Source organism: Triticum dicoccoides, chromosome 5B (genome assembly GCF_002162155.2).
Source record: "Triticum dicoccoides isolate Atlit2015 ecotype Zavitan chromosome 5B, WEW_v2.0, whole genome shotgun sequence".
Lineage (NCBI taxonomy): Eukaryota > Viridiplantae > Streptophyta > Magnoliopsida > Poales > Poaceae > Triticum > Triticum dicoccoides.
The window spans coordinates 64,542,178-64,568,108 of NC_041389.1; positions in this window are offsets into that span (position 1 = coordinate 64,542,178).

Consider the following 25,931-nt stretch of genomic DNA (forward strand, 5'->3'; position numbering starts at 1 on the left):
ACCCAGTCTGAGGTACACATCCGGCTGACCCCGGCAGTAACAATCGCAGTGGTGCTCCCTTTACCTCCTAGACGAACAATCGGGAACGTAGGGGTAAGCACAGGAGCCAGGCAAGCCAGCTTGGCCAAAACTTAAGTCATATCAATGCATATAATGGTGAGTAAAAGGTACATGCGGAAGTATGACACATGTATTGGGCATGAAGCCCATCTAATAAGCTTCTGCTAAAGAAGCCCCCAGGTATAACGAGTGTGAGTAGCACATCAAGTGAGTGCGAACAAAGCGCAGATCAGCCCTCAAGAGGCTTTTATTGAAAGAGGGAGGAAAAAGGAGGGAAAACAAAGACAGCGAAAAAATATGAAAGGTGGACGGAGGAAGGAGACGAACTCTGAGTCCGGCGCTAGGCGTAGAATCTTCGGAGACGGGCTGCGTTCCATGGGTTTGGCTCGAGTCGGTTGTTAGATGCGTTGCGTAGACGGTATGCACCGCCGGTAAGGACTTGGTCGATGATGAAGGGACCTTCCCATTTGGGCTTAAGTTTGTCCTTTTTCTTGTCCGGCAGGCGTAGAACTAGCTCGCCAACATTGTAAGTTTTGGCCCGTACTTCTCTGCTTTGATATCTTCGAGTCTGCTGCTGATAGAATGCGGAACGGGATTTTGCCACGTCGCGCTCCTCCTCTAAGGCGTCCAAACTATCCTACCAATCCAACTCGGCTTCTCTTTCTTCGTACATGCGCACGCGAGGTGAGTCGTGAATTATATCGCAGGGCAAAACTGCCTCAGCGCCGTATACCATAAAAAATGGTGTGAATCCGGTAGTGCGGTTTGGCGTGGTCCGCAGCCCCGAGAGTACGGAGTCGAGCTCCTCTACCCAGTGTGTGTTAGATTCCATGAGGGACCGCACTAATCTGGGTTTAATGCCGCTCATGATTAGACCATTTGCTCGTTCCACTTGACCGTTAGTTTGAGGGTGATAGACTGAAGCATAGTCGAGCTTGATGCCCATGTTTTTGCACCAGAGTTTAACCTCGTCGGCCGTGAAATTCGTGCCGTTATCAGTGATGATGCTGTGGGGGATGCCAAAACGGTGTACTACCCCGGATATGAAGTCAATCACAGGTCCGGATTCTGCCGTTTTAACCGGCTTGGCCTCTATCCATTTGGTGAATTTGTCCACCATGACCAATAAGTATTTTTGCTTGTGGGTTCCCCCTTTAAGGGGTCCAACCATGTCAAGCCCCCAGACCGCTAACGGCCAAGTGATGGGTATAGTTTTGAGGGCGGTGGGTGGCATGTGGCTTTGATTAGCAAAGAGCTGGCAACCAACGCATCGTTGGACTAAGTCCTGAGCATCTGCCCGGGCTGTCGGCCAATAAAATCCTGTACGGAAGGCCTTGCCTACAAGGGCCCGGGCTGCAGCGTGGTGCCTGCCGAGTACGGCGTGAATTTCAGCCAGGAGATTTCGCCCTTCCTCTTAGGAGATACACCTTTGAAGGACTCCGGTTGTGCTTTTCTTATAAAGTTCTCCCTTATGGACCTTCTAGGCTTTAGATCGCCGAACTATGCAGCGGGCCTCATTTTGGTCTTCGGGAAGTTCCTGCCTGATTAAGTAGGCTAGGAATGGTTCCGTCCACGGGGCAATTACTGCCATTATTTCGTGGGCTGAAGGTGTTATTTCATTGGCTGAGCCACCGATTGTGTCAGAATGTTCCGTGTTGGGTGGTGCAGTTGGTTCCGGGTTGTTATTTCCGGACTCTTCTTCCCATAATACGGATGGCTTAAAGAGCCGCTCTAGGAAGATGTTTGGAGGGACGGCGTCGCGTTTTGCGCCGATGCGTGCCAACACGTCTGCTGCCTGGTTATTATCCCGGGCTACATGGTCGAATTCGAGTCCTTCGAACCGAGCTGACATTTTTAGGACGGCGTTACAGTTGGCTCCCATTTTTGGATTGTTCCTCCTCCTCTTCCTCGGAGGAGGAGCGGGCATCGGAGTCTTCGGATATTGTGTCCGAAGTTCCACGGTGATGAAGGCCGTCCCTGGTCATTTTGGCCTCCTTCTCGGCCTTCTTCTTTGGCGCCTTGTAAGGCGCCGGGACCAGCATCTTCGTTAGAAGTGGGCCGGCCAGTTCTTCTGGTAGTGGGGCCGGACAATAGATCCGCCCCGCCGTCTTCTTCCAGCCCTAGAAGAGTTGTGGAAAACACATCTAGCATCAACTTTTGGTTATGCATGACTTGCCAACATACAATGACTTACCGAACTTGCAGGGCGGGATAGTTGGTACCCGCCATCCTCGGCGGAGTCCGGCCACGATTTGCCGGACTTGAAAAGCACCTTCCAGATGTCTTTGTGTGAGGAGCCAAATAGCTCTAGCAGGGTCTGGTGCTTGGCTGGATCGAATTACCATAAGTTGCAAGCCCTATGTTGACAAGGAAGAATCAGATGAACTAACATCACCTGGACTACATCGACAAGTTTGACATTCTTGTCTTCCATATCCTTGATGCGCGTCTGGAGCACCGACAGTTCGTCAGGCGAAGACCAGTTCAGGCCCTTCTTGGGCCAGGACGTAAGCCACAGGGGAGCTCCGGATCGGTATTCGGGAGTGGCGGCCCATTCCGTGCCGCGCGGCTCAGTGATGTAAAACCACTACGCTGCCATTCTTTGACAGAATTATTAAAAGTACCTGTTGGCCATGTGACGTTGGGCATCTTGCTCACCATGGCGCCTCCGCACTCGGCGTGCTCGCCGCTCACTACCTTGGGCTTCACATTAAAAATCTTCAGCCATAAGCCTAACTGTGGCGAGATGCGGAGAAAGGCCTCGCACACGATGATGAATGTCGAGATGTTGAGGAAGGAATTGGGGGATTGATCATGAAAATCAATCCCATAATAATACATGATGCCGCGAACGAATGGGTGGAGGGGAAACTTAGACCACGGACAAAATGAGGGAGGAATACAACCCTTTAGTGGGGTTCCGGTGTAGGGACAATCTGTCCCGCTATCCGAAGACGTTGGCTGATTTTCTTGGCCAGATACCCGGCCTCCCAAAGCTTTTTGATATCCTTCTCCCGGATGGTAGAGGCCATCCACTTGCCTCCTGCACCAGATCCGGACATTTTCGAAAGGACTTTGTAGGCGGAGAACACGAACGCTTGGGTGCCAGAGTTCGAGCGAGGGGGAATGGATGAGCAGAGGAAGAAGAAGGTGTGGGTGAAAAAGGAGAGTCCTTATCTCCTTATAAAGGCAGTAGGGATCCTGTGCCTCCCCACTTGCCCGGTAAACTCGCTTATTCCCCAAGCGCCGCGTTGATGGCGCGGTTGGGTTACCCACACCCATATTGATGAGAATCCCGTGATAAGGGGACATGATCTCTGCTTCGACAAGACGTGCCAATAAAACCGCCTCGCGATATGTGCGGCAGCTGGTTGAGAAGAACGGTTCGAATAATGACTGGGCCGCGATGTGATGTCACGCTATGAAAAGTTGTCAGCAGATTAGATTTGTGGGATATTGTACTCTCTACGGTGGTATATGGAATTTGTTTTGCAGAGCCGGACACGATCCTCGTGTTAAAGATCTTCTATGGAGTATTCGGAGAAGGAACCCTCCTTGCAATGCCGAAGACAATCTGCATGCCGGACTCATCGTCATTGAAGCCTGGTTCAGGGGCTACCGAGGAAGTCCTGGATTAGGGGGTCCTCGGACAGCCAGACTATATACTTTGGCCGAACTGTTGAACTATGAAGATACAAGATTGAAGACTTCGTCCCGTGTCGGGGTGGGACTCTCCTTTGCGTGGAAGGCAAGCTTGGCGATTTGGATATGTAGATCTCCTTCTTTGTAACCGACTCTGTGTAACCCTAGCCCCCTCCATTGTCTATATAAACTGGCGGGTTTAGTCAGTAGGACCGAGAACAACAATCATAATCATAGGCTAGCTTCTAGGGTTTAGCCTCTACGATCTCGTGGTAGATCAACTCTTGTAATACTCATATCATCAAGATCAATCAAGCATGAAGTAGGGTATTACCTCCATCGATATGGCCCGAACCTGGGTAAACATTGTGTCCCCCGCCTCCTGTTACCATTAGCCTTAGACCCACAGTTCGGGACCCCCTACCCGAGATCTGCCGGTTTTGACACCGACACTTGCACCAACAACTTTATAGATTGAACTACATTTTGCTAGATGACTCAAATTTTAGAACGCGAGCACTATTTTGTGCAGAATTTAGTTAACAATAGAATCAAGTTAAGCTTAAAACAAGAGATCTACTCTCCGATATTTAATTTAATCCCTTTCTTGCAAAAGCACCAGAGATGAGGGAGGAGATTATTCAATATTGAATTTAGTTCCTTTCTTGTACCCATGATCGATCTACTTCCATACTGCAAGCTTGCACCTGATCATGTTTCTAACTTAACTCAGTTTTGTTAGATCCCTCGATGAAGTAAACAACATATTCCAAGACATGATGGTTGGTACTTCCAGTTTTGATGTACTCTGTCATTTGCCTTTGTTTTTTTAGAGAAGGGGAAGATCCCCGGCCTCTGCATCAGAAAGATGCACACGGCCACATTTATTGAAAAGCAAATAAGTTCGACATAGGTCTTGAGGTCTCAAACAAAAGAAAAAGGATGCTCACACTAAGCAGAAAAGTAAAAGTTAAGCCAAAACCGGCTGGCAAAATAAAGATAGGAAAACTAATTGCCTATCCTATTACATGACCGCCATCCAAACCGGTTGAAAATAGCCTGTGCTACCATCTCCCATCAGATAGATCCAGTAACCAAATGCTCCCTGGCCTCCGTCGGAGTGAGTAGCGACCACATCCGGATCAACGCAGTGGCTCGGAAGATAACCTGCAAAAATGAGTATTCGTTGTTCTGTTAAAGACCAACTCATTTCTGCAGTTTCAAACTGCCCATAATAAAGCACATACTCCTACACGAATATGTTTCGCCGTTTCGGAATCTATCCCGTCAAGCCACGTCCCAAATAACATGTTGATATTATTTGGAGGAGTAATATTAAAGGCAATGTGAAATGTCCGCCATATTTTTTTTTTGCCAACGGGCAATCAAGAAAGAGGTGTTTGATGGATTCATCTCGATCACAAAAACTAAATCTAGTAGATGCAATCCAGTTGCGTTTTGCCAAGTTGTCCTTAGTTAAAATGACTTGTTTGTGTACAAACCACATAAGCACTTTAACTCTCAAAGGTACTTTGACATGCCAAACATGTTTTGAACTAGGAATAGAGCTAGAGTTGATAACATCCAGGTACATGGATTTAACTGTAAACTCTCCATTCCTAGTTAGCTTCCAGCTCAACTGATCGGGACGTTGAGAGAGCTGAACATCCATCAGTCATCTCACAAGATGGAGCCAAACTTCCCAATGGTTTCCAGCTAGCATTCTCCTGAAGTGAATATTGAGGGGCGTGGATTGAAGTACTGTCGCAAGAGATGCGTCTCTCCGCTGAACAATGCTATAGAGAGAAGGATATTGAAGTGCAAGGGGTGCGTCCCCTAGCCATGTATCCTCCTAGAATCTCGTAGAGGTACCGTTACTTACAACAAACTTTGTCCTATTAAAAAAACTGATTTAACTCTCATCAGTCCTTCCCAAAAAGGCGAATACGTCGGCCTCACTGTCACCTAGGACAAAGTTTTGGAGTGAAGGTACTTGAGGGAGTCCTGGACTAGGGGGTGTCCGGATAGCCGGACTATCATCATCGGCCGGACTCCAAGACTATGAAGATACAAGATTGAAGACTTCGTCCCGTGTCCGGATGGGACTTTCCTTGGCATGGAAGGCAAGCTTGGCGATATGGATATGTAGATCTCCTACCATTGTAACCGACTCTGTGTAACCCTAGCCCTCTCCGGTGTCTATATAAACCGGATGGCTTTAGTCCATAGGACGAACAACAATCATACCATAGGCTAGCTTCTAGGGTTTAGCCTCCTTGATCTCGTGGTAGATCTACTCTTGTAATACCCACATCATCAATATCAATCAAGCAGGACGTAGGGTTTTACCTCCATCAAGAGAGCCCGAACCTGGGTAAAACATAGTGTCCCTTGTCTCCTGTTACCATCCGCCTAGACGCACAGTTCGGGACCCCCTACCCGAGATCCGCCGGTTTTGACACCGACATTGGTGCTTTCATTGAGAGTTCCTCTGTGCCGTCGCAATCAGGAGGGATGCCTTTTCCCGTCTTTAAAGACGGCGCCGTCGTCAAGGGAGCTTTGGCCACCGGCCAAACTATCCAGCTAGGCGGTTTTCTTATGACCGCCTGTTCGGCCACTGCTCCGACAATGACCTCTTAGGTCATCAAAAGCGATCTTCACGTCAACTCGGAATTCACCGAGCAGCTAGACCCGATGGAGCTCTCCTCCGTAAATGAGCTCTTGGATCGCATCGCCGCCCTGGGAGTCGCCATAGACTACGATCAGATTGGGCTTAAAACCGATCAGAGAGAAATTAACTCTCCCCAGGCTACCCACCATGTTGTTGTGGTAGAAGAACAACGCGGCGACTCTTCTTCTATGTTAAAGACCAGTTATGTCCGGATTCCCGATCCTTCCATGCCGGATTCCCGCGGAGGGACGGACATCAATCAAGTACTGAACCTAAAGTCAGGCATCTGACCATATTTGTTGGACAACATCCAGCAATCCAAGCTTCCAAATCCGGAAACTTCTCGGCCTTTGAGCCTCAGATGGGGTGAGGTTCCGAATTTAATTCCACCCGCCCACCCAAACATAAGCGATCTATCTCAAATACGGCAAGAGCCCGATGAAACAGTACATCATTACTGGGCCAGATTCCTCCTGGTTATGGACAGGATAAAGGACTGCCGTGAGGAAAGCGCAATCTCAATTTTCTGCAACAATTGCACGGACAAGGGAATCACGAACGCCATAAGTCGTCGCGAAGTTACACGCTTCGCCGACCTAGCAACCATAGTACAAAAATACTGTGCGATGGAGAGTGCCTGGAAAACCGAAACCAGGTTTTGGGACAATCCGGCCCTGAACACAACCCTAGTTCGAAATAAAAGGGTGCGTCATACTCAAGCACCTGGGTTAAAAACCAAAAAGCAAAAAACCCCTGAAGGGCACGGAACCGTACTGGAGGGATGGCTCAACGGACCCTGTAAAATCCATAGTACAGAAGGCGCCACTCCAACACATAGCCTTCGAGCATGTTGGATACTACGGCAGGTGGCCAAAAGTGGCGAAGGCTTTCTAGCCCCGGGTAACCAGCCCAACAGTACCAGTACGGTATTAACAGTCTTCGAGACTTTCGCATCAAATAACATGCGGAAACGAACAATTCACAGCCTCGCCGAAGTCTACCAAGTAGCAACAACAAATCCATGGATCGACACGGCTATCACCTTCAATGCCAGCGACGAACCTAAATTCCGAACAGCCCAAGCACCAGCCGCATTGGTCCTCAGTCCGATAGGGACGACTTTCGTCTTACCAAGGTACTCATGGATGGCGGCAGCGGATTAAACCTCATCTACGAGGAAACCCTCCAAAAAATGGAAATTGACTAGAGCCGCATTGAGCGAAGCAGCACAACCTTTAGAGGAATAATCCCTAGTCGGGAAGTACGCTGTACAGGAAATATCACACTAGATGTAGTGTTCGGCTCGCCGGACAATTACAGGTCCGAGGAGGTCACGTTCCAAGTGGCCCCGTTCCGCAGCGGATATCATGCCTTGTTAGGGAGAGAGGCATTCACAATCTTCCAAGCTATACCCCATTACGGGTACGTGAAGCTTAAAATGCCCGGGCCCAATGGAATCATCACTCTTGTCAGTGATCCAGATATAGCACTCTGCGCTGAAAATAAGACAGCCGCATTGGCCCTAGAGGCATTATCCGAAGCCCTAGCGGCAGAGGAACTCACTGCGCTGCGCTCCACGGTGGATAGGGACGATGTGATACTCGATAAGAGGTCTAAGTCCACCTCTTTTAAACCATCGGACAAAATAGTCAAATTCCAGGTCCATCCAACGGACCCCACAAAGATGGCCTCCATTGGGGCACAATTAAACCCTGATGTAGAAGCCGCACTACGAGAATTCCTTCGGGAAAATTGGGACATTTTTGCCTGGCACCCTTCAGATATGCCAGGAATCCCACGCAGGCTGGCAGAACACAACCTAAATATACAAAAAGGATTCAAGCCAGTCAAACAGGCTCTTCGGCGATTTTCTGAACCCAAAAGACAGGCAATGGCAGAGGAGGTAGCCAAACTCCTAGAAGGCGGATTCATCAGAGATATAAAACATCCGGACTTGATAGCAAACCTGGTAATGGTACCAAAAAAGGACAAATCCTAGCGCCTTTGTGTCGATTTCAAAGACCTTAACAAGGCCTGTCCAAAGGATCCTTTCCCCCTCCCCCGCATCGACCAAATCATCGATGCTACCACAGGGCACGATTCATTGTGCTTCCTCGACGCATACTCCGGATACCATCAAATCAAGATGGCGGAAAAAGACCAGGCCGCAATGGCATTCATTACTCCATACGGACCATTCTGCTTGCACACAATGCCCTTCGGACTCAAAAATGCCGGCGCAACATATCAGCGCATGATTTAGACATGTCTGGCTACCTAGATAGGCAAAACAGTGGAGGCATACGTAGACGATGTGGTCGTTAAGACCAAACACGTCGAAACCCTAGTAGACGATTTGAGGCTTACATTCGACAACCTCCGAGCATACGACATTAAGCTCAACCCGGAAAAATGTGTTTTCGGCGTACCAGCCGGAAAGCTCTTGGGCTTCATTGTATCCGGTAGAGGAATTGAAGCAAACCCAGCCAAGACCCGAGCTCTGTCACAATTGGATATCCCCAAAGACCCCAAACAAATACAAAAACTAACTGGATGCGTGGCGGCTCTAAGCCGCTTCATCTCCCATATGGGAGAAAAGGCACTGCCCCTCTATCGCCTCCTCCGGCGCACTGAACACTTTGAATGGACGGATGCTGCCACGGCCGGACTCGAAGAAATTAAGGCCATATTAGCAACAAATCCGGTCCTGGCCACGCCCAACCTGGGCGAACCTATGTTATTATATATCGCGGCAACACATCAAGTTGTCAGCGCCGTACTCGTCGTCGAACGAGCAACAGAAGGGCACAAATTCCCTCTTCAAAAACCAGTGTACTGCGTATCCACTGTCTTAACTCCATGCAAGTCCCGGTACCCACATTATCAAAAGATAGCGTATGCGGTGTTCATGGCATCCCGGAAGCTGCAACACTATTTTCAAGAGTGTTCCATAACGGTGGCCTCCGAAGTACCTCTCAATGATATTATAAACAATCGCGATGCGACGGGCAGGATTGCACAATGGGCCATTGAGCTCTTACCATTTGACATAACCTACAAACCACGGTGAGCTATAAAGTCGCAAGTTTTGGCTGACTTCATCGCCGAATGGACCGAAGCCGAAGTCCCTAAAGAGTACGGTGCATACTTCAATTGGATCATGCATTTCGACGGCTCCAAAATGTTGGCTGGCTTGGGGGCTGGTGTCATCTTGACGTCCCCAACTAGAGACACAGTCCAATACGTACTTCAAATAATGTACACAGACTCCAACAACGCAGCCAAATACGAGGCCCTTCTACATGGTCTCCGGATGGCAATCTCCATGGGTATTCAACGCCTAGAGGTGTGCGGGGATTCAAACCTCGCAATATCCCAAGTAAATGGAGACTTTGACGCCAAGGATCCGAAAATGGCAGCCTACCGTAACGCCGTCCTAAAAATGTCAGCTCGGTTCGAAGGACTCGAATTCCACCATGTAGCCCAGGATAATAACCAGGCAGCAGACGTGTTGGCACGCATCAGCGCAAAACGCGACGCCGTCCCTCCAAACATCTTCCTGGAGCGGCTCTTTAAGCCATCCGTATTATGGGAAGAAGAGTCCGGAAATAACAACTCGGAACCAACTACACCACCCAACACGGAACATTCCGACACAGTCGGTGGCTCAGCCAATGAAATAACACCTTCAGCCCACGAAATAATGGCAGTAATTGCCCCGTGGACGGAACCATTCCTAGCCTACTTAATCAGGGAAGAACTTCCCGAAGACCAAAATGAGGCCCGCTGCATAGTTCGGCGATCTAAAGCCTACAAGGTCCATGAGGGAGAACTTTATAAGAAAAGCACAACCGGAGTCCTTCAAAGGTGTATCTCCGAAGAGGAAGGGCGAAATCTCCTGGCTGAAATTCACGCCGGACTCGGCGGGCACCACGCCGCAGCCCGGGCCCTTGTAGGCAAGGCCTTCTGTACATGATTTTATTGGCCGACAGCCCGGGCAGATGCTCAGGACTTAGTCCAACGATGCGTCGGTTGCCAGTTCTTTGCTAATCAAAGCCACATGCCACCCACCGCCCTCAAAACTATACCCATCACTTGGCCGTTCGCGGTCTGGGGGCTTGACATGGTTGGACCCCTTAAAGGGGGAACCCACAAGCAAAAATACTTATTGGTCATGGCGGACAAATTCACCAAATGGATAGAGGCCAAGCCGGTTAAAACGGTAGAATCCAGACCTATGATAGCCTTCATATCCTGGGTAGTACACCATTTTGGCGTCCCCCACAGCATCATCACTGATAACGGCACGAATTTCACGGCCGACGAGGTTAAACTATGGTGCAAAAACATGGTCATCAAGCTCGACTACGCTTCAGCCTATCACCCTCAAACTAACGGTCAAGTGGAACGAGCAAATGGTCTAATCATGAGCGGCATTAAACCTAGATTAGTGCGGTCCCTCATGGAATCTAACACGCACTGGGTAGAGGAGCTCGACTCCGTACTCTGGGGGCTGCGGACCACGCCAAACCGCACTACCAGATTCACACCATTTTTTATGGTATACGGCGCTGAGGCAGTTTTGCCCTGCGATATAATTCATGACTCACCTCGCGTGCGCATGTACGAAGAAAGATAAGCCGAGTTGGATCGGCAGGACAGTTTGGACGCCTTAGAGGAGGAGCGCGACGTGGCAAAATCCCGTTCCGCATTCTATCAGCAGCAGGCTCGAAGATATCAAAGCAGAGAAGTACGGGCCAAAACTTACAATGTTGGCGAGCTAGTTCTATGCCTGCTGGACAAGAAAAAGGACAAACTTAAGCCCAAATGGGAAGGTCCCTTCATCATCGACCAAGTCCTTACCGGCGGTGCATACCGTCTACGCAACGCATCTAACAACCGACTCGAGCCAAACCCATGGAACGCAACCCGTCTCCGAAGATTCTACGCCTAGCGCCGGACTCAGAGTTCGTCTCCTTCCTCCGTCCACCTTTCATATTTTTTCGCTGTCTTTGTTTTCCCTCCTTTTTCCTCCCTCTTTCAGTACAAGCCTCTTGAGGGCTGATCTGCGCTTTGTTCGCACTCACTTGATGTGCTACTCGCACTCGTTATACCTGGGGGCTTCTTTAACATAAGCTTATTTATATGGGCTTCATGCCCAACACATGTGTCATACTTCTGCATGTACCTTTTACTCACCATTATATGCATCGATATGACTTAAGTTTTGGCCAAGCTGGGTTGCCTGGATCATGTGCTTACCCCTACGTTCCCGATTGTTCAGCTAGGAGGTAAAGGGAGCACCTCTGCGATTGTTACTGCCGGGTCAGCTGGATGTGTACCTCAGACTGGGTGAAGCCGAAGGCTAGCGTTCTTAAGGGAATATTCGGTCGGTGACCTGAAAGATGATTTATTACTTATTTATTTATCTGCCCCCAGATGCTTTTTCTGCTCTTTTCGCAGTCCGGACATGCACTTTAGGGCATGCCTCCCAGGGAAAGGAACCCCTAACGGAACTATTCTCCCTGGAAGATGTTTCTTACTAACCATGTAATATAACATAGCTAGTTGGGCACTTGTCTGATAAAGCACTTATGACCCCTACGCCTTGTCTCCATGCATGCCCCGATTTTTGTATAACCGTAAGGGTATTCGGACACACTCCGGACTGTTGGGTCCCGAGGTTGAAGCGAAAAGGTCCGCAAAGACAAACGATCTACAATTCGGCTAGAAGGCATTTTACATGTCATTTTAAATTACATCGTCAAACTGACTGATTGTACTCCTCTTCAATCCCGTCTAACAAGCTATCTAATTTACAGTCCCATTGGGAATATTTCACGGCCAACTCTACTTGGCCGTACATCAGGCTCACAGGGATCTCCTTCCCATCGGGCCCCACAGGTCCGACCTCGGCCATGTGGTTTGGATCAGCCTTCGTGTACCGCGTCTTCACCATGGCCCAGGCCTCCCTGACGCCTTGACGGCAGGCCGATATCTTCCACAGACGGAAGCGCTGCCGTACTCCCTGAAGCTTCTCAGCAAGCCCTCCAAGACCCTCGGGTAGGGAGACGGAAGGCTATAAGGCCTGAACGACGCCGCTCATATCCTGCCGAACACGTTCATGCAGTTGCAGCAACTTGGGAAGAGGGTCTCCCGTGAAACCAGGCATATCCTCCGCCGAACGACCCGTGAGCACACCTACAGACACATTTCTGTCAATCTACTTCCTCGCCGAACTCTTCTTTTCAAAAGAGTTTGCTCAAGCACTTACTGTAAATGCCGCGACGAAGCCATCGATTCTCCTTTACGGAGTTAGACAGCTGGACCCGAACATCTTTTAGTTCTTCGCCCAGCTGGGTGTTGGCATCTTGGAGTTTGTTCCTCTCCTGCTGCACCCTCATAAGCACCTTCTCGCTGGCCTTAAGCTGGTGCAGCAGATGTTGCTTGTCCGGATCTAGTCCGGCACCCTCTGCAATATTATATCAGACTATACACACACGCCGCACTTCATAAACTACTTCTCTTTTCGAAATATGAATTACCAGAGGGGGTCTCTTTGGCTCCCGCGGCAGCGGCTAGTGCGGCCTCAAGTTGGGCCTTGCATTCTTGAAGCTCCTGGGACAAGTGGGTATTCTTCTCTGTAAGATCCTGCATAACAAATGATCCTTAAATCAGTTAGTTTAACTATTTTAAGTCTCGGGGGCTACTGGCATATATAACTATTAAAATTCCTCACCCATATGTCTTTTACATACTGCTCCGTAGCTCTGGTTAAACCATCTTGAGCAGCACGGAGGTGCGCGTCTCCCGCATTAGAGGCATTCAACGCCTCTGGGGAGAAACACGCGTCACGAAGAACTGTCCGATGGCGCCTGTGATTCATGGCGCTCTCCACCCCAGACCTGGTGGCGGACAACCTGTCGGCATCCTCCGTTGGAGGAGCATCCGGCTCGCGCCTTGCGCTCGCCTCCCCCTCCGGACCAGGCGTTGGAGCCTGGCTGGCGGAGGCTTGGTTGGCAACCTCTCCAGGCTCAGTCCGGCGAGCGCTCTTTCTCCTGGAAGAATCATGAGCATTAATATACCTCCCAGGAGTCTTTCCCTTAAAAGACAATGGTGCGCCATACCTCTGCGGCGACGTTTCGATTCGCGCCGCACTCCTCTTCCGCCTGCTGGGCCGCACTGACCATGGTTGGTCAATCGCCGCGGGCTCGGCTTCCCGCCGTAAAGGCACCTCCTGCGAAGCACCGTTGGTACACGGTGGTCAGAAATAAGCATTAAAAAAGTCAACAATGTCGGGACTTCGGTCATACTCACCTGGGAAGCCGGAGATAAACCGGGGTAGTCAGCCATAATGGCGACTAGAGCATTGTCTATGCTGAGCTGGTGGAACACCCCATCAATCAGTTCCACCATTATGTCCAGATCCTCTCTGGAGGCCAGATCAAGGGATCTTCTCGGATCCTCGGGTTGTGGAGTCGGGCTTTCTATGCCCTCCACATCCCGGCGCAGTTCCTGCGTTGAAGTCATAAAATAAGACACTTATCTTTGAAAGCACGGATCGGATATATAAACGTCCGCTTACCCAGCTCCGAGGGTTATTCATGGAGAATCCATTCAATGGACTCGTGCGGAGGAAGTCCTCCTTCTCCCCCTTGTACAAGCCGGACAGGATCTTCACCAGATCGGCGGCCGATCCCGGCCCCTTGCGGCCATGACGGGTGGCGTCATTCTCCCCGTTGAAATCCCACATGGGGTGGCCCCTATATTGGAGTGGCTGCACCCCTCGCATAATGCACGTGGCCATGACTCCAATCATGGTTAATCCGGAATGGGCCAGTAACCGTATCCGGCCCATCAGATATTGGACGCTCCTATCATCTTCCCGTTGAGGGCTCCGCGGGCGCCAACTCAGGCGTTTCTTCAGAGGAGCGTTGCTAAACTCCGGGAGGCCGATTCGAACTGGATCCGGTAGCGGGGCGTCTTCCATATAGAACCACTCCGAAGGCCAGTCTTCGGACGCCTTCTTCGGGGTTCTGGATAGATATCCGGTCCCGCGATGCGCCATATTTCGGCTCCGCCCACTTGATATATCGACCCCTCGTGAGAACGGGGAACGAGGCAAAACAGTCTCTTCCACAACGCAAAATGGGGCTCGATGCCCAAGAACAGCTCGCAAAGAGCTACAAAGCCCGCGATGTGCAAAATGGAGGCAGGTGTGAGGTGGTGAAGTTGGAGTCCATAGAACTCCAGGAGCCCCCGGAGAAACGGATGTATGGGAAATCCGAGTCCCCTTATTAAGTAGGGGACGAAGCATATCCGCTCTCCTTTGGAGGGATTGGGGACGCTCTCCGCCTGCTTCCCACCCTTGTAGGTGGCTAGTCCGGCTCGAACCGGAACCATAAAGGCTGGGGGAAGGTATCCCTCTGCTTGGAGCGTCACTAACTTGCTATGCGGGACTGAGCATCTCCTCCAATCTCCTGGCTGAGGACTGGGAGCGCAAGAAGAGGAGCCGCGTCGATTGTCCATGTTGGAATGGATTTTTGTCAGATGCGCTTCGATGAATACTTGCAGAAGGAGGATGGTGTGATTCGGATCTGGATCCTCGCCTCTCTTATAGGCGGCTTATTCACACAGCTAGGGGGGGGGGAACGTAAAAATACCCTAGCTTTTCGCATTCATACAACACGTGGAAGAGGGCCATTATTGGACGTGGAAGCCAAGGAGCGCAACATTTATGAAGAAACCGGACACTATTCGGCAAACACATGGAACATGAAGGAGAACCCGCCTTGCAAACGCCGAAGACAATATACGCGCCGGACTCGTCGTCATTGAAGCCTGGTTCGGGGGCTACTAAGGGAGTGCTGGACTAGGGGGTGTCCGGATAGCTGGACTATCATCATCGGCCGGACTCCAAGACTATGAAGATACAAGATTGAGGACTTTGTCCCGTGTCCGGATGGGACTTTCCTTGGCGTGGAAGGCAAGCTTGGCGATACGGATATGCAGATCTCCTACCATTGTAACTGACTCTGTGTAACCCTAGCCCTCTCCGGTGTCTATATAAACCGGATGGCTTTAGTCCATTGGACGAACAACAATCATACCATAGGCTAGCTTCTAGGGTTTAGCCTCCTTGATCTCGTGGTAGATCTACTCTTGTAATACCCACATCATCAATATCAATCAAGCAGGACGTAGGGTTTTACCTCCATCAAGAGGGCACGAACCTGGGTAAAACACCGCGTCCCTTGTCTCCTGTTACCATCCGCCTAGACGCACAGTTCGGGACCCCCTACCAGAGATCCGCCAGTTTTGACACGATAGTACTTATTACACAGAATCTATGCCCAAGTGGCCTCCGTCTCTACAGATAGCTCATACAGCCACTTGCTGAGAAGACATTTGTTCTTCACCTCAAGATTTTTGATACCTAGACCCCCTTGGTCTTTCGGTCAACAAATAATATCCCATTTAGTGAGTCTATATTTTCACTTCAGATCATCGCTTTGCCAGAAGAAGAGGGAACGATAGAAATCTAGTCTTTTCCGAACTCCAATTGGTACCTCAAAAATAGACAAGAGAAACATAGGCATACTCGTGAGAGCCAAATTAATAAGAATTAATCGGCCTCCGTATGACATGAGCTTGCCCTTCCAGCAGCTTAGTTTCTTCTCAAATCGATCCTCAATGCTCTTCCATTCTCTGTTTGTTAGCTTACGATGGTGAATTGGTATACCCAAATACGTGAAAGGTAAGGCCCCAATCCGCACCCGAACAATTTTTTATACGTCTCTTGTTCCTCATTGGCTCTTCCAAAATAGAACAGTTCACTTTTGTGGAAGTTAATCTTTAACCCGGTCAATTGTTCGAATAAGCATAACACCAGCTCATGTTTCTCGCTTTTGCCAAGTCATGCTACATAAAGATGATAGTGTCGTCGGTGTACTATAGGATAGACACACCTCCATCAACTAGATGAGGTACCAGTCCACCTACTTGACTAGCATCCTTTGCCCTCCCTATTAGAATTGTCAACATGTCGACTACAATATTGAACATAATAGGGGACATCGGATCTCCTTGTCTCAGACCCTTATGAGCTTGGAAGTAGTGACCTATGTCGTCATTCAATTTAATTTCAACACTCCCTTTTTGCGTGAAGGATTCTAGCTGGTTTCGCCAGGCCTGATCAAAACCTTTCATACGCAAGGCCTGTTGAAGAAATGGCCATTTGACTTTATCATACGCTTTTTCGAAATCCACTTTGAAAACAACCCCATTTAGTTTTTTCGTGTGAATTTCATGGAGCATCTCATGGAGGACCACAACCCCTTCTAGGATGTTTTTGTCCGGCATGAAAGCAGCTATGGACAGCTGCACCACAGAGTGTGCAATCTGCGTGAGTCTATTTGTCCCAACCTTGGTGAAAATTTTGAAACTTACGTTAAGAAGACACATCGGCCTGAACTGCTCAATTCTCACAACCTCTGTTTTCTTAGGAAGCAAAGTTATTGTTCCAAAATTCAGATGAAACAACTGAAGTTGTCCAGAGAATAAATCAGGGAACATCGGGATCAAATCCCCCATAATAATATGCCAACATTTTTGATAAAACTCCGTCGGAAATCCATCCGGCCCCGGAGCTTTATTATTCTTCACCTGTGAAATAGCTTCAAACACCTCTTTCTCCGAAAATGGGGCAGTCAAAATATCATTCTCTTCCGTAGCCAGTTGAGGAACATCCCCAATCCTCGACTCATCCAAGGACACGAAATTATCCTCCGGAGGCCCAAAAAGCTGCATGTAGTAATTGGTTATGTATAATTTTAGGTTTTCATGTCCTAAAATCGCCCCTTCGTCTTGCTCAAGATGAAAGATTCTCTTCTTTCTATGCTTGCCATTGGTGATCATATGAAAGAATTGAGTGTTGGCGTCCCTTTGGACAACTTTGCGAACCTTAGCCCGCAATGCCCACTTCAATTCCTCCTCTCGCAGGAGTTCTTTCAATCTCATCTCCGCATCTACTTTGGTATGAAGTTCTATGGTTTTTAGAATTGTGGGCTCGGCTTTTAAATCTAGGGATTGTATAAGTGTAAGGAGTCGTTCCTTTTCCACCTTATAAATCCCACTGAGATGCTTAGCCCACCCATGCAATAAACTTCTCAAGTGCCTAATCTTATTTTGCCATCTCTCAACAGAAGTCCGCCCTCCTACATCTTTAGCCCATTCCCCGACTATCAGATCCAAAAAACCTTCTCTTTAAAACCATGCTAATTCAAAAGAAAAGGTAGTTTTATTCCCCACATGCGTTGCCTCACCAAAGTCAACCAACAAAGGGGTGTGGTCGGAGATTCCGCGCGATAACTCTTGGACTGTTACTAGAGGAAATTTATGCTCCCAGTCGATGCTCGCGAGGACTCGATCAAGCTTCTCGATCCAAGCTTCTCGATCAACAAAGGGGTTTGGCAAGGTATTAGCCCAGGTGAATTTTCTACCTAAAAGCTCTATGTCTATCAGATCCAAGCTTTCATTATGGTATTAAACATAAACGACCACCTGCCGTCAAAGTTATAATTGTTCTTTTCCTCTCTCCGTGTAATAATGTTAAAATCAGCCCCAACCAAGATTGGAAGTTGCTCAGATCCGCAAATACGGATGAGATCCGCCAGAAAATATGGTTTGAGTTCTGGCTGTGCGGCACCATATACCGCCACCAGTGCCCAATTAAACCCACTGGCCTTTGCTACGTCTTGAGCTAGCGTTGGTTTTCCCCGAAGAGGAGAGGGTGATGCAGCAAAGTGTAGCGTAAGTATTTCCCTCAGTTTTTGAGAACCAAGGTATCAATCCAGTAGGAGGCTCCTCAAAAGTCCCACGCACCTACACAAACAAACCGAGAACTTGCAACCAACGCAATAAAGGGGTTGTCAATCCCTTCACGGCCACTTGCGAAAGTGAGATCTGATAGAGATAGTATGATAAGATAAATATATTTTTGGTATTTTATAATATAGATTCAAGAAAGTAAAGATGCAAATAAAAGTAGATTGAAAGCAAATATGATAAGAGATAGACCCGGGGGCCATAGGTTTCACTAGAGGCTTCTCTCAAGAGCATAAGTATTACGGTGGGTGAACAAATTACTGTCAAGCAATTGATAGAAAAGCGAATAATTATGACATTATCTAGGCATGATCATGTATATAGGCATCACATCCAAAACAAGTAGACCGACTCCTGCCTGCATCTACTACTATTACTCCACACATCAACCGCTATCCAACATGCATCTAGAGTATTAAGTTCATAAGAACGGAGTAACGCATTAAGCAAGATGATACGATGTAGATGGATAAACTCATGCAATATGATATAAACCCCATCTTGTTATCCTCGATGGCAACAATACAATACGTGTCTTGCAACCCTTTCTTTCACTGGGTAAGAACGTCGCAAGATTGAACCCAAAGCTAAGCACTTCTCCCATGGCAAGAAAGATCAATCTAGTAGGCCAAACCAAACCGATAATTCAAAGAGACTTGCAAAGATAACTCAATCATACATAAAAGAATTCAGAGAAGATTCAATTAATAACCATAGATAAATCTGACCATAAACTCACAATTCATCGGATCTTGACAAACACACCACAAAAAGAGATTACATCGAATAGATCTCCACAACAGAGGGGGAGAACATTGTATTGAGATCCAAAAAGAGAGAAGAAGCCATCTAGCTAATAACTATGGACCCGTAGGTCTGTGGTAAACTACTCACAACTGATAGGAGGGGCAAGGATGTTGATGTAGAGGCCCTCCATGGTCGATTGCCCCTCCGGCAGAGTGCCGGCGAAGGCTCCAAGATGGGCTCTCGCGAATACAGAAGGTTACGGTGGTGGAAATTGTGTTTCGTGGTGCCCTGAATGTTTTCGGGGTCCGTAGGTATATATAGGAAGAAGAAGTACGTCGGTGGATGCCCGAGGGGCCCACGAGATAGGGGGGCGCGCCCTACAGGGGGGGCCCTCCTATCTCGTGGGGCCCTCGGAGCTTTCTTGACTTGCATTCCAGGCTCTCCGGATCAGATTTGTTCCAAAAATAACGCTCCCGAAGGTTTCATTCCGTTTGGACTCCGTTTGATATTCCTTTTCTTCGAAATACTGAAATAGGCAAAAAAAACAGCAATATGGGCTGGGCCTCTGGTTAGTAGGTTAGTCCCAAAAATGATATAAATATGTAGAATAAAGCCCATAAGCATACAAAACAGGTAATATAATAGCATGGAACAATCAAAAGTTATAGATACGTTGGAGACGTATCAAGCATCCCCAAGCTTAATTCCTGCTCGTCCTCGAGTAGGTAAATGATAAAAAGAGAATTTTTGATGTGGAATGCTACCTAGCATAATTCATAATGTAATTTTCTTTCATTGTGGCATGAATGTTTAGATCCAAGTAATACAAAATAAAAGTTCATATTGATATAAGAAATAGTAATACTTCAAGCATACTAAGCAAGTAATCATGTCTTCTCAAAATAGCATGGCCAAAAGAAAGTTATCCCTACAAAATCATATAGTCTGGCTATGCTCTATCTTCATCACACAAAATATATAATAATGCACAACCCCGATGACGAGCCAAGCAATTGTTTCATACTTTAATAATCTCAAACTCTTTCAACTTTCACGCAATACATGAGCGTGAGCCATGGACATAGCAATATATGTGGAATAGAACGGTGGTTGTGGAGAAGACAAAAAAGGAGAAGATAATATCACATCAACTAGGCGTATGAACGGGCTATGGAGATGCCCATTAATAGATATCAATGTGAGTGAGTAGGGATTGCCATGCAACGGATGCACTAGAGCTATAAATATATGAAAGCTCAACAAAATAAAACTAGTGGGTGTGCATCCAACTTGCTTGCTCACGAAGACCTAGGGCATTTTGAGGAAGCCCATCATTGGAATATACAAGCCAAGTTCTAGAATGAAAAATTCCCACTAGTAAATGAAAGTGACAACATATGAGACTCTCTATCATGAAGATCATGGTGCTATTTTGAAGCACAAGTGTGGAAAAGAGATAGTAGCATTGTCCCTTCTCTCTTTTTCTCTCATTTTTTTCTTTTTTTTTCTTTTTTTCTTTTTTTCTTTGGCCTTTTTTTTTGCAAAGTCTGAAGTCTCATCCCGACTTGTGGGGGAATCATAGTCTTCATCATCCTTTCCTCACTGGGGCAATGCTCTAATAATAAAGATCATCACACTTTTATGGATTTACAACTCAAAGCTAGAACAAGATATGACTCTAAGTGAATGCCTCCGGCGGTATACTGGGATATGCAATGAATCAAGAGCGACATGTATGAAGAATATGATGGTGGCTTTGCCACAAATACGACGTCAACTACATGATCATGCAAAGAGCAATATGACAAAAGTAATGTGTGTCATATGAACGAAACGGTGGAAAGTTGCATGGCAATATATCTCGGAATGGCTATGGAAATGCCATAATAGGTAGGTATGGTGGCTGTTTTGAGGAAGGTATAAGGTGGGTGTATGTTACCGGCGAAAGTTGCACGATACAAGAGAGGCTAGCAATAATGGAGGGGTGAAAGGAGTGCGTATGATCCATGGACTCAACATTAATCAAAAGAACTCATATACTTGTTGTAAAAATTTAGAAGTCATCAAAAACCAAAGCACTACATGCATGCTCCTAGGGGGATAGATTGGTAAGAAAAGACCATCGCTCGTCCCCGACTGCCACTCATAAGGAAGACAATCGTGCTCCAACTTCATCACAAAGCGGTTCACCATACGTGCATGCTACGGGAATCACAAACTTCAACACAAGCATTCTTTAAATCCATAATCACCCAACTAGCATGACTATAATATTACTACCTCCATATCTCAAAACAATTATCAAGCATCAAATTGATCATAGCATCCAATTCACTTTCTATGATAGTTTTTATTATACCCAACTTGGATGCTCATCATTCTAGGAGCAAATTAAAAACATAGCAAATACCATGCTGTTCTAAGAGACTCTCAAAATAATATAAGTGAAGCATGAGAGACTAGCAATTTCTATAAAATTAATCCACCACCATGCTCTAAAAGATATAAGTGAAGCACTAGAGCAAAAACTATCAAGCTCAAAAGATATAAGTGAAGCACATAGAGTATTCTAGCAAATTCTAATCAAATAGGCTTCTCCCAAAAGGTGTGTTACAGCAAGGATGATTGTGGTAAACTAACAAGCAAAGACCAATATAATACACCACGCTCCAAGCAAAACACATATCATGTAGCGAATAAAAATATAGCTCCAAGTAAAGTTACCAATGCACGAAGACGAAAGAGGGGATGCCTTCCCGGGGCATCCCCAAGCTTAGGCTTTTGACTATTCTTGAATATCTTGGGGTGCCATAAGCATCCCCAAGCTTAGGCTCTTGCCACTCTTTATTCCATAGTCCATAAAAGCTTTACCCAAAACTTGAAAACTTCACAACACAAAACTCAACAGGAAATCTTATAAGCTCCGTTAGTGAAAGAAAACAAAACCACCACATAAGGTACTGTAATGAACTCATGCTTTATTTATTTGGGTGTTAAACCTACTGTATTCCAACTTCCTTATGGTTTATAAACTAATTTATTAGCCATAGATGCATTGAAATAAGCAAACAACACATGAAAAGCAGAATCTGTCAAAAAACAGAACAGTCTGTAGCAATCTGTAACTAACGCAAACTTCTGGAACTCTAAAAATCCTACCAAAATAGGAAGTACTGGACAATTTGTCTATTGATCAGAAGCAAAATGAATCAATGCAAATCACGTTTCTGTGATTTATTGAATTTTTCCTCATGAGCGCAAAGTTTCTGTTTTTCAGCAGAATCAAATCAACTATCATCGTAGCTTATCCTATAGGTTCTACTTGGCACAAACACTAATTAAAAGATAAAAACACATCTAAACAGAGAGTAGATGCAAGATTTATTACTAAACAGGAACAAAAACAAAAAACATAAAGAAAAATTGGGTTGCCTCCCAACTAGCGCTATCGTTTAATGCCCCTAGCTAGGCATAAAAGCAAGGATAGATCTAACGAATACCATCTTTGGCACTTGATTCATAAGTAGCACGCATGATAGATTCATAAGGTAATTTGACTTTTTTTTCTTGGAAAGTGCTCCATGCCTTTCTTTAAGGGAAATTGGAATCTAATGTTCCCTTCTTTCATATCAATAATCGCACCAATTGTTCTAAGTAAAGGTCTACCAAGAATAATAGGGCAAGAAAGATTGCAATCTATATCAAGAACGATAAAATCTACGGGCACCAAATTTCTATTAGCAACAATAAGAACATCATTGATCCTTCACATAGGCTTTTTAATGGTGGAATCTGCAAGGTGCAAATTTAAAGAGCAATCATCAAGATCATGGAAACCTAGAATATCACATAAAGTTTTCGGAATCGTGGAAACACTAGCACCCAAATCACACAAAGCAAAACACTCATAATCTTTAATTCTAATCTTTATAGTAGGTTCCCACTCATCATTAAGTTTGCTAGGTATAGAAACTTCCAAATTCAGTTTTTCATCATAAGATTGCAACAAGGCATCAATGATATGTTTGGTAAAAGCTTTATTTTGACTATAAGCATGAGGAGAATTAACAACGGATTGCAACAAGGAAATACGACCTTTTAAAGAGCAATTATCATAATCAAATTCCTTGAAATCCGAGATAGTAGGTTCAATATTAGAAGTTGAAGATTCTCCAATCTCTCTTTTACCAAATTTAGCATTAAGATCTAAAGACTCCAAATTTTTGGGACGCCTTCTAGGGAAAGTTGATTCATCATCACTCCCATAATCATCAAAATTCATCTTGCAAAACATAGATCTAATCGGAGACGCATCAATAACTTTAAGATCCTCATCATTATTTTCATGTAATGTTTCTGGTTTAGCGGCCATCTTATTGACTAAGGTGGCTTGCTGGTCAGAAATTTTGGCTATAGCATTTTCAAGCCGGGTAATTTGAGCGTTAACACCATAGAATTCTTTATTCATATCATCAAGCTCTTTGTTCATAAACACCAAAAAACTTTTTTGTTCCTTAAGCTCTTTTCTAAAGAAATTATCATGCTCAAATTGCAAATTCATAAAGCTTCTAATATTTGATTCAATCTCATCCATCCTTCTGATAAGGTGTTCAGGTCCCTTAGGCGCAGCCATAAGGTCAAACAAGCAAACAAGCACACAAAAGGAGGCAAGCGGAAAGAGAGGAGGAGATTGGGAAAGAGAGGGCGAATAAAACGGCAAGGGTGAAGTGGGGGGAGAGGAAAAAGAGAGGCAAATAATGTAAATGTGAGGGAGATGGGTTTGTGATGGGTACTTGGTATGTCTTAAATTGAGCGAAGACCTCCCCGGCAACGGCGCCAGAAATCCTTCTTGCTACGTCTTGATCTAGCGTTGGTTTTCCCCGAAGAGGAGAGGGTGATGCAGCAAAGTGTAGCGTAAGTATTTTCCTCAGTTTTTGAGAACCAAGGTATCAATCCAGTAGGAGGCTCCTCAAAAGTCCCACGCACCTACACAAACAAACTGATAACTCACAACCAACGCAATAAAGGGGTTGTCAATCCCTTCACGCCCACTTGCGAAAGTGAGACCTGATAGAGATAGTACGATAAGATAAATATATTTTTGGTATTTTATAATATAGATTCAAGAAAGTAAAGATGCAAATAAAAGTAGATTGAAAGCAAATATGATAAGAGATAGACCCGGGGTCCATAGGTTTCACTAGAAGCTTCTCTCGAGAGCATAAGTATTACGCTGGGTGAACAAATTACTGTCAAGCAATTGATAGAAAAGCGAATAATTATGACGTTATCTAGGCATGATCATGTATATAGGTATCACATCCAAAACAAGTAGACCGACTCCTGCCTGCATCTACTACTATTACTCCACACATCAACCGCTATCCAGCATGCATCTAGAGTATTAAGTTCACAAGAACAGAGTAACGCATTAAGCAAGATGATATGATGTAGAGGGATAAACTCATGCAATATGATATAAACCCCATCTTGTTATCCTCGATGGCAACAATACAATACGTGTCTTGCAACCCTTTCTGTCACTGGGTAAGAACACCACAAGATTGAACCCAAAGCTAAGCACTTCTCCCATGGCAAGAAAGATCAATCTAGTAGGCCAAACAAAACCGATAATTTGAAGAGACTTGCAAAGATAACTCAATCATACATAAAAGAATTCAGAGAAGATTCAATTAATAACCATAGATAAATCTGATCATAAACTCACAATTCATCGGATCTTGACAAACACACCGCAAAAAGAGATTACATCGAATAGATCTCCACAAGAGAGGGGGAGAACATTGTATTGAGATCCAAAAAGAGAGAAGAAGCCATCTAGCTAATAACTATGGACCCGTAGGTCTGTGGTAAACTACTCACAACTCATAGGAGAGGCAAGGATGTTGATGTAGAGGCCCTCCGTGGTCGATTCCCCTTCCGGCAGAGTGCCGGCGAAGGCTCCAAGATGGGATCTCGCGGATACAGAAGGTTACGATGGTGGAAATTGTGTTTCGTGGTGCCCTGGATGTTTTCGGGGTCCGTAGGTATATATAGGAAGAAGAAGTACGTCGGTGGATGACCGAGGGGCCCACGAGACAGGGGGGCGCGCCCTACAAAGGGGGGGTGCCCTCCTATCTCGTGGGTCCCTCGGAGCTTTCTTGACTTGCACTCCAGGCTCTCCGGATCAGATTTGTTCCAAAAATAACACTCCCGAAGGTTTCATTCCGTTTGGACTCCGTTTGATATTCCTTTTCTTCGAAATACTGAAATAGGCAAAAAAAACAGCAATATGGGTTGGGCCTCCGGTTAGTAGGTTAGTCCCAAAAATGATATAAATATGTAGAATAAAGCCCATAAGCATCCAAAAACAGGTAATATAATAGCGTGGAACAATCAAAAATTATAGATACGTTGGAGACGTATCAGCCTTCGATCTAACCCGAAATTTGAATGCAAAATCTCCCATAACGACGCTTCGGACTTCCAACGTCTCGCATCTAACCCCAAGTAAGATCCCACCTAATCTTCCTCTCGGGGGAAGGCAATGCCAATCAAAATCGACACCTCCCGATAAAGTGCTTAGAAAATGTGGGGAGAAATTGCTTCTTCCTGTTTGAGAGAGGGCGATAAAATCCAACCTATGTTTGATAGAAGCATCCGCTAGAAATCTTCTTTTAGCCAAGTCTGTCAGACCACTACTATTCCAAAAAAATCCTCTCATAATTCATCATGAATTTTTTTAGTAGTACGGTTTCTAGCACTTCTACGCATCGCCGAGGCTGGATAAATCTTTCGCCTCCACTTTCGTTTAGGTTTATTTTGATCCTCCACCCGGTCCTCACAATCGGGCTCCGTGGAGATAACATCCCGATCCTCGATCGGGGCAATATCCCCAGGGGGAATAGAACTGTCATCCTCCTCA